A 9,474-nucleotide genomic window follows, 5' to 3' on the forward strand; every position below is an offset into this window, starting at 1 on the left:
ATACACAGCGGTGTTAGAGAAAAGCCGGCAATTCAGTGCGGTGTACAGTAAAATCACACTGACAGCTTACATTAGAATAGGTAGAATAAATGTGTACACATAGACTAGGTATATATATATATATATATACATATATATATATATATGTCAGTGAGACACATATTTATATATATTATTATTTCATACAGCGCTAGATAGCTTTAAAGCCGGTAATTCAATTACCGGCTTTTGCTATCTCCTTCCTAAACCTGACATGATATGAGACATGGTTTACATACAGTAAACCATGTCTTCTCTCCTTTTTTTTTGCATATTCCACACTACTAATGTTAGTAGTGTGTATATGCAAAATTTGGCCGTTCTAGCTATTAAAATAAAGGGTTAAATGGCGGAAAAAATTGGCGTGTTGATGATTATGGCTTACAGCCAATGAAAACGTAAAAGTCAATATCTCAGTAAGTTGGAATAATTAACAAAAATCACCTGCAAAGGCTTCCTAAGCATTTACAAAGGTCCCTTAGTCGGTTTCAGTAGGCTCCACAATCATGGGGAAGACTGCTGACTTGACAGATGTCCAGAAGGCCGTCATTGACACACTCCACAAGGAGGGTAAGCCACAAAAGGTCATTGCTGAAGAAGCTGGCTGTTCACAGAGTTCTGTATCCAAGCATATTAAAGGAAAGTTGAGTGGAAGGAAAACAGTGTGGTAGAAAAAGGTGCACAAGCAACCGGGATAACCGCAGCCTTGAAAGAATTGTTAAGAAAAGGCCATTCAAAAATTTGGGGGAGATTCACAAGGAGTGCACTGCTGCTGGAGTCATTGCTTCAAGAACAGGGTCATCCAACATTAATCTGATGTGTATGTTGGCCTTAAATCACTGGAAAGCCACTGTCTATGTTTTCTCGTGACCTAAAGTATCAATTAAAATCCAACTTCCTACACCTCCTTGCCGCAGTCATCTACTGTCGGGGGCATTTGGCTGGCAGACAGACAGAAGAGACCATGTGCAAGAACAATATATGGGTCCTTTGCAGCCCAATAGCACAACATAATGCACAATTGCACCTGCTTTGGGGTGGAAAGGGGCCCCATAACCCTGTGGGTCCCTTCTGTGACTGTACTAGTTGTACCCATGATATGTCCGCCCCCGGTATGAATCCATGTTAGAGAAGGCTTACATACTGTTCCAAAACTACAACTCTCATCATTCCTTGCTCTCACAATAACTCTATATGAATAGAGCCAAATGACTACATTCCCAATGATGTCCGCATCTCTGCATTTTTCTCTGAAATATGCCTTTGGCCTACGGCATTGCTGAGCACCATTGGGACTTTGTGGGTTCCCAGTTCCTGACCTGCCGATTGAAGGCTTCACTGCACAGTGCCAACTGCTCTCTGCTGGATGGTTACGAGACCCCTGCCTTTCTGAATAGTAGACTTCATTTTACAGTAAGGATACAGACCTCCGGGTGACATTGACAAGATTGATGCTCTGAAGCACTGTGTGAATTCAAAGCATAAATTGTAAACACAGCCAGCACAATTTATCCCCCCCGTGATTGTGGTCGGCTCTTTTTTAGGAATGTATTACTCTTGTGATACCTGTGTACTAATATTTTATTCTTCCATCGCTCTGACAGTTTAATCAGTGTGTTGTGGTGGAGAGAACATTCGATAAACTGGTCCTTTCTTGCCGTACAGCAACCATAATAAATGTGCTCTTGTTTTAGATGGTAATAAGCAGTCTGCCGTTATTGCACTTGTCCAACTGTAATAGACTGAACTAATGTGAATTCTACAAAGTGTGAGGCCACCAGACTGGGTACGTGTAAATCTAGCAGATCTTCTTATAGAGCATTTATTTCATCAGTGTTATCACAATTGTTATGATTCTTTTGGGAAATAAATTGATTGGCAAGAGAGCATTGCAATACTACGGCCAAGGGGTCAGTCATGGCACACAGAATGGGCATTACATAGCCTTCACGTCACACTCACACAGAATTGTCACCCTATCATACAAGCCACTGGCGGACACAGATAGAAAAGGGCCCCTGTGCAAGAACAATACATAGGCCCTTTGCTACCCAAGAGCTCCTAAAAATGCAAAATGGCACCTACTTTGGAGAGTGAAATGGGTCCCCTTACTCCTTGGGGCCCTGTGCGGCTGCACAGGTTGCACCAATGATATGTCCGCCCCTGATACAAGCATGGTCTTCATACAGAACCACCACACAGAAAATAGGGTCAGTTATGGCACGTAGGACAGTCATTACATAACCTTGACATCACCCCCACACAGAATGGTCACCTTATCACACAGGCATGGGCCTTCGTGTCATTCAGAGAGGTCAGCTATCTCCTTAGGACACCCCCTCATACAGAATGGTCACTATCATCTTGGTATTACCCTTACACAGACTGGCCAACCTATAATTCTGGCATCACCCTCAAAGGATGGTTAACCTGTCACCCTTGTAGTACCCTCATACATAATGATCAGTTTCACCAACTTCCAGACCACACAGACGTCAACCTCAAGCAAAATGGTCACCATGACACTTATCACCCTCACACAGAATGGTCAACCTATCACCCTCAAATCACCATTAGATAGAATGATTACTATCAAACCAGGCACCACTTTCACACAGAGTGGCCATCACCCTCACGAATTGAGATAGCCCTCCAACAGAGTGGTTAACTGATCACTCTGGCATTACCCCTATAATAAATAGTAACTATTACCCAGGAATCACCTCAAACAAAATAGTCACTATCAACCTAAAATACCTATCCCTGCCATGCCTAATCACTGGCATCCCCTATATACAGTCATATCATACTGTACACACGTTCCTACAGATCAAGGCTCGGATTCACATGGCACGCTGATATTTTTATTCCCATTTTGAAAATGGGCAAAAGGCTTGAACTTGTCAAATATTCCTCCTGCCTTCGTTAAGTGCCTTCGCACTACTTGCTGGCCAAGGCTTCTAAAAACGTCTTGCCCATCACCACCACGAGCCCACTGTGCCGTGCCTCGAATTTATACGGAAACCCTTAGTGACGATCATTAGAATTCTTAGGTTTTATTCTAGGGAGGAAAAGGTTATTCACATCATTATCTGGTGCCTTTAATAGATTCTTTATCTTGACTCCTCAAAGAAAATTCCCAGAGATATCTCTAAAAATATCAGTTAACAAATGGAAATAAATAGACTTTGTTTTCCTGCCTACTAGAAAAACACAGCCTAAAACAAAAAAAATGCAAAAAAAGAATATGAATATCTCCTCCAAGTCTCCCGTCCTAGTCTAATACTTAGCAATTTCACCATTGTGCTAGTCACATAGCAAGAATGTAATGCAATTATACTGAGATTCAGATACCATTGCCCCCCTCGCTCACACAAGTTGACTTTGAAGAGGCAGCTCGGTACTCGAAAGGCTAAAAAACCAGAACATTTAATTACTTTCCTCATATCTGAAATTGTTTTTGTTTGGGGTTTTGCTTCTTGTGCCCAGGGAAGACTGGGAAGTTGCAATATATATATATATATATATATATATTTTATAGCTTTTTCTTGAATCGTTCCTCCACCCTCCAAGGCCTGACAAACGACTCATGGAGAGGGCAGGAGATAGAGTGAGGATGTGCATTAATGACATAGCGGGTGAAGTTTCAGACTAACGAGGTACTTTATGAGAAGAAATAGCATCCGATGATCTCAGCCACCAGTCTGCCAGCTGTGCAGAGGCTGAAACTTTTTTTTTTTTAAGTAGGGAATTTATTGGAAAGAAACAAAGAAGTCGAACAGAAATCTCTTGTCAACTGTAAAAAAATATATATATATTTATAAAAAGAAAAAAAAAATCTTATTTTTCTTTGACTTTCCTGTTTGTTTTACTTATTCTAAATTTAGATTAAAAAAAAAAAAGTTTAAAGGGAGTAAAGCGTTGGGAATTATCCATATTTAGTTTAACTTTTTTTTTTTTTATACCCATTTACCGGACTTTAGAAACAAAGTTAGTTGTACATGAAATTTTAATGTTTGTCTTCACCCATGGACAGACTGCCAAATATATTATTTTACTTGTGGCAGGTCTGGTTCCTGACACCTCCAGCAAAAGTGATTTTGTGAAAAAGACGCAGCCAGTAAACCATTTCCCATACATTGCCCTATGGATGACTATATATGCAGAACAGATTTGACCTTTCCTCTTCCCTATTCCAACATAAGAAGCTCGAGATGACAGATTTTGGGAAGAAGGTACAGATGAATGACCTCGGGGAGACCAAAACATCCAACACCGCGGAGACACCATCACTGGTTTCTCAACGCAGTGATCCAGAACACACATGATGGTGTCTCCGCGGTGTTGGATGTTTTGGTCTCCCCGAGGTCATTCATCTGTACCTACACAGCCTTTTACTAGGCACTGCTCCTAATAGCCAGTTTCCTACTCCACACTGATGAGGGGTAAAAACCCCGAAACAGCTGTCTGTGGATGGATACCATGCTTGGCATAGGTGGTTTTCCTTTATTGGATGTTTTCTTTTATTGGATGCTGCCCTTCCCGTGGTTGTTCCTTCCCGGGGAAAGGCCTGGCTATTCATTGCTTGCATTGAGAAACACGTGATGGTGTCTCCGCAGCTTACTTTACAAAGATTTTGGGAAGAAAGCATAACTTTGTGAAGCTCTGCTGGGAGTCGTTTATTCTCTATGTGGCCATCAAGTGGTTCCGATGTAATCTGCAGCGCATTGAGGGCTTTCATAGCACGTTAAGAGAATGTTTTCAACATGTATTGTGAGAAATTGAAGACCTTAAAAGGTATTGTCCAGCTGAGATTTCATTTTCCTAAGGGGCTAAAGGCCCCATAATAACTAGAATAACGTCACTTCCTGCCGACTTCAACTCAACAATATTTCACGAATCCGTTCATTCCTCAACCAAGAATCTGCAAAAACCCATGTCCATGCCCTCATCATCTCTCGCCTTGACTACTGCAACCTCCTGCTCTGTGGCCTCCCCTCTAACACTCTCGCACCCCTCCAATCTATTCTAAACTCTGCTGCCAGACTAATCCACCTGTCCCCCCGCTATTCCCCGGCCTCTCCCCTCTGTCAATCCCTTCACTGGCTCCCCATCACCCAGAGACTCCAGTACAAAACCCTAACCATGACATACAAAGCCATCCACAACCTGTCTCCTCCATACATCTGTGACCTCGTCTCCAGGTACTTTCCTGCACGCAACCTCCGATCCTCACAAGATCTCCTTCTCTACTCCCCTCTTATCTCCTCTTCCGACAATCGTATACAAGATTTCTCTCACGTATCACCCCTACTCTGGAACCCTCTACCACAACATATCAGACTCTCACCTACCATCGAAACCTTCAAAAAGAACCTGAAGACCCACCTCTTCCGACAAGCCTTCAACCTGCAGTAACCACCGATCGACCAAACCGCTGCATGACCAGCTCTACCCTCACCTACTGTATTCTCACCCATCCCTTGTAGATTGTGAGCCCTTGTGGGCAGGGTCCTCTCTCCTCCTGTACCAGTTATGACTTGTATTGATTAAGATTATTGTACTTGTTTTTATTATGTACACCCCTCCTTACATGTAAAGCGCCATGAAATAAATGGCGCTATAACAATAAATAATAATAACATCGGGTAAACCCAACAATATAAATGGGTTTGGACAATACTGTGAATGGGGGTCCTGGATTATAAATTGCTGGGGAAAATATCCATCAGGTATGTCCAGTTCCGTATTGTCTCTTGGAGATAAGCCACTGCCAACATCGCTGGCTTTCTCATAGAGCACACAGGAGTACGCAGCTGAACAAGACCTACTGTGCACGGGAGAACCTCTGAGATAGACATTGGTCCAATGATCGTCAGACCATCGGCCAACAGCCATCTAATGTGTATGGAAAACTTGAGATTGAGGTTAAAAAAAATAATAGGAATAATCACCTTGGAGAGAGGGGGGATTTTTTGAGCTCATCACTAGAGTTGAGCGACTTTTACTTTTTTCGGATCGAGTCGGGTTTCGCGAAACCCGACTTTGTCAAAAGTCGGGTCGGGTGAAATCGGCCGATTATTGCGAAAAGTCGGGGGCCGACTGAAACACGAAACCCAATGCAAGTTAATGGGGAATCAAAGTCGGCAGTGAGTGAAGGACAGGAAAACACCTACAGTGCCCATTTTAATGCCAAAAACATCGATTCTTGTTACTGAAGCTTGTCAATCTTAATTTACTTTATTATAATAGTTAGGCATTGAAAACTGGGGGTCATTTGGCTAAAGTTGTGGGGGGGGTAGGGCTGGCTCAAGATTTTCGTGGGCCCAGGAAAGGCAGAATACGTCACGGCAGTGGAGCAGGGCGAGGTAAGTATTTCAACTTTGCAAGTGCTGTGATCCTGAGCAAGCACGGGGGCCCACTCATTGGCACTGGCACAGGGCCCCTCATAGTACGGTGGTGTGTTTGACGGCGGGTGGCACCTCCCACTGGCAGAGACACTTTTGCGTAATATGAGGGGCCCTGTGCCAGTGACGTCGCCAACGAGTATGCCCCCCCACCTGATAAAAGAACCTGCACTTTCATCTGCACCTTCCTCTTTGTCCCCGTGTAAGGTGGTATAGTATGCCGGAAGGGGTACCTGACTTTCAGCAGGGTCAGATTCAGGCTGTGTAGAGTGCAAGGGGAATGTAGTGGTCTGGGTCAATGTACCAGCAGACTCATCTAGCACTGGCTGGGCAATAGGCAGGATGAGGAGGAAACACAGATATAGGCCCAAATAATAAAGTAGGCTAAATGCAGTTCAAAATTGGTAACAGGACTAAACAGGCGGCATAGCTAGGTACAGGGGTGGGCTCCTCTGCTGAGTAGCAGACAGTGGTAGTAGGCGCAAAGTATTAACTGGTCTAAATGGAGGCCAGGGCCCCTGTATATTTTTACTATCATCTATCATTTCAACAAATTTATATTGGCACTGCCATTGAAGGATTTAACAGCACAGACTACACAGTGGTGGAGCAAGGAGAGGTAAGTATTGCAAGTGGTAGAGCACTGTTCGAGCTGGGGGGAAAACACTCTCTCGTGGGCAGTGGTGCTGGCACAGGGCCCCTCATATTACAACGGTGTGTCTGACGTTGGTTGTGCACCACCACTGTCAGAGACACTTCATTGTACTATGAGGTACCCTGTGCCAGTGCCGTCGCCCAAGAGGGGGCACACCCACCTGTCCAGGCAAACGGCACTCGCATGGGTGCTTGCGCCAGGTGGTGACCACGGCCCTGTGGGGAAGTCAGCCCATTTAGGGAGGTATAAAAATGGCCTATGGTGGACATTCAGCAGCTGCAAATGGAGGAATTGGAGAAGTCAGTAAGAGGAGGCCAAAAGCAAGATATTTTTCAGGCAAGCTACGTGTCAGCTGGAGAAGGTGGGGCGAAATAATTTGAATTGCATGATTGGTTCATTTTAATGAAGGTTAGATCATCCAGCTTTAAAAGCTGTTTTCTTACTCCCAGAAAAGGGAGCCTTCGAGGCCTTGTGTAGCCAGACGATGACGCTGGCTCAACACCTCCAGCCTTAGGTGCTTTTGCCACTACCACCAGATGCACCACCACCACCATCAGTACCAGCTGGCAACCACCGCCCACGGGCTCTTCCCCCAGACTTCCTCATTTCTTGGAAAATCTAACTAAAATAACAACCATTATACGGTACTGTAAAACAAGGTAGAAGGTGTATATAAACTTGTTGAGAATTTAAATCTCCCTTTTTTTTTAGGAGACTGAACCAAAGCTCAGGCCCAGTGTATATAACAACGCAATCTAAGTGGCAGAAAGTGGCTGGAAGATATATGAAAAAATACAAGGACTGTAGTACAATTTCAATCTCCCTACAATGATCTCAGGAAAAGTATGGCAGCAATAAAAAGGACTGCTGCACACAAACGTGTGGACAAATAAACAAGAGAACTGTGCAGAAAGGAGCAACAGGATTTTTGCTTTTAAAAAAGCAGTTGGTTTTCACAGCGGCATGCAAACAGCAATGCAGCTATCAGGGAGCCTTATAAGGCAGCCTAATAAGCTACAGAGCTGATGCACAAAAATATAAACTCCACTGTCCCTGCAAAGAAAAGGTGGTGTTGGACAGTGGAAATCGCTACAGCACAAGCGGTTTGGGGGTTAATCTTCCCTCCCTAAATATATCCCTTCTTCGGATGAAGTGGCAGCAACCTCTCCCTATGCTACGATCGGCAGAAGTAAGATGGCGGTCGGCGTGCACGCCCCTTTATAGCACCTGTGACGCCGCAGAAAGCAAGCCAATCACTGTCATGCCCTTCTCTAAGATGGTGGGGACCGAGACCTATGTCATCACGCTGCCCACACTCTGCGTCCTCCTTCATTAGCTGAAAAATGGTGCTGAAAACACCATACGAAACGCGACTTTTGCGTGCAGATTGCCGACCTCATGGCCGAAAGTCGGCGATTTTTGAATTTGTCTGATCCGTTTCGCTCAACCCTACTCATCACGCCATGTCAAACAATATTGGAGGTTAGATCTGTGTGTCGGCTGCCGCTCCTGCTGGTGAAGTTCAGCTGAAGACTTAAGGATAGGAACATGAGCAGCACATCCGTCCACAATGTGTAAAAATTAGTTCATGCTTTATTAAGGGTTCATTAAAAACATGGAATCCCAAAAATGTATCAAAAAAGTTGACGCGTTTCTGTCATCCAAGCACACTTAGTCCTATGACTAAGGGCGCTTGTCTACCAGAAACGCGTCAGCTTATACATATTTCTTGGATTCCATGTTTTTAATGCACACTTAAATAAAGCATGAACTGATTTTTATACATTGTGGACGGATGTGCCACTCATATCCCTATCCTTGAATCACCCTCAACGATCTCCCAAGGCTCCTGTTTCTGTTTACTTGGATCTTTCCTTCCGTGCCTCAAATTTCTGGGAAAATCGTTATATTCTCTTTAGGCTGGGGAATCAACCTGTGCTCATTGTCACCCCTGTTGAGTAATATATTAAACTTACGACATAAAATTCTAAGCATTGACATTGTGCTGTTTTTTGTTGTTTTTATTTTTTACTTTTTATAAACTGTACATTTATGGTTACAAAAACACAATTATGTTCCTTTCTTTAACAAATAATCCACTCACTATCCCTAATCTTTAAAGAAGAGAATGTCAAAACATTTTTGAAGGGGTTGTCCACCACTGTCCACATCTTTTTGAAATGAAGTAGCCTCCTTTCTAAAATAACAGATACTCACCTTCCTCTAGAGTCGTTCAAGTGACATCGGCGTTCGGTCAATGTGATGCCATGTGAACCCTGCATGTTGTCAGCGATGGCTATACGGCTGCTGCACTCTCACTTCTTCCACTTAAACAAGGATTGTCCAAGGAAAGTGAGCGCAGCAGCCCAAGAG

At 43.8% G+C, this 9,474-nt stretch overlaps 1 long non-coding RNA gene across 1 annotated transcript in view; it reads left to right on the forward strand.

Moving 5' to 3' along the window:
• LOC138641505 (uncharacterized) overlaps nucleotides 1-8,652 on the forward strand; it is a 237,644-nt gene extending 228,992 nt beyond the window's left edge. The window contains exon 4 of the long non-coding RNA XR_011313887.1: nucleotides 7,813-8,652. This is a non-coding gene — a long non-coding RNA (uncharacterized lncRNA). The remainder of the gene's footprint in view (nucleotides 1-7,812) is intronic.
• The last annotated feature ends 822 nt before the right edge of the window (nucleotides 8,653-9,474 follow it).

The sequence above is a fragment of the Ranitomeya imitator genome, chromosome 6 (assembly GCF_032444005.1).
Source record: "Ranitomeya imitator isolate aRanImi1 chromosome 6, aRanImi1.pri, whole genome shotgun sequence".
NCBI classification, from domain to species: Eukaryota; Metazoa; Chordata; class Amphibia; order Anura; family Dendrobatidae; genus Ranitomeya; species Ranitomeya imitator.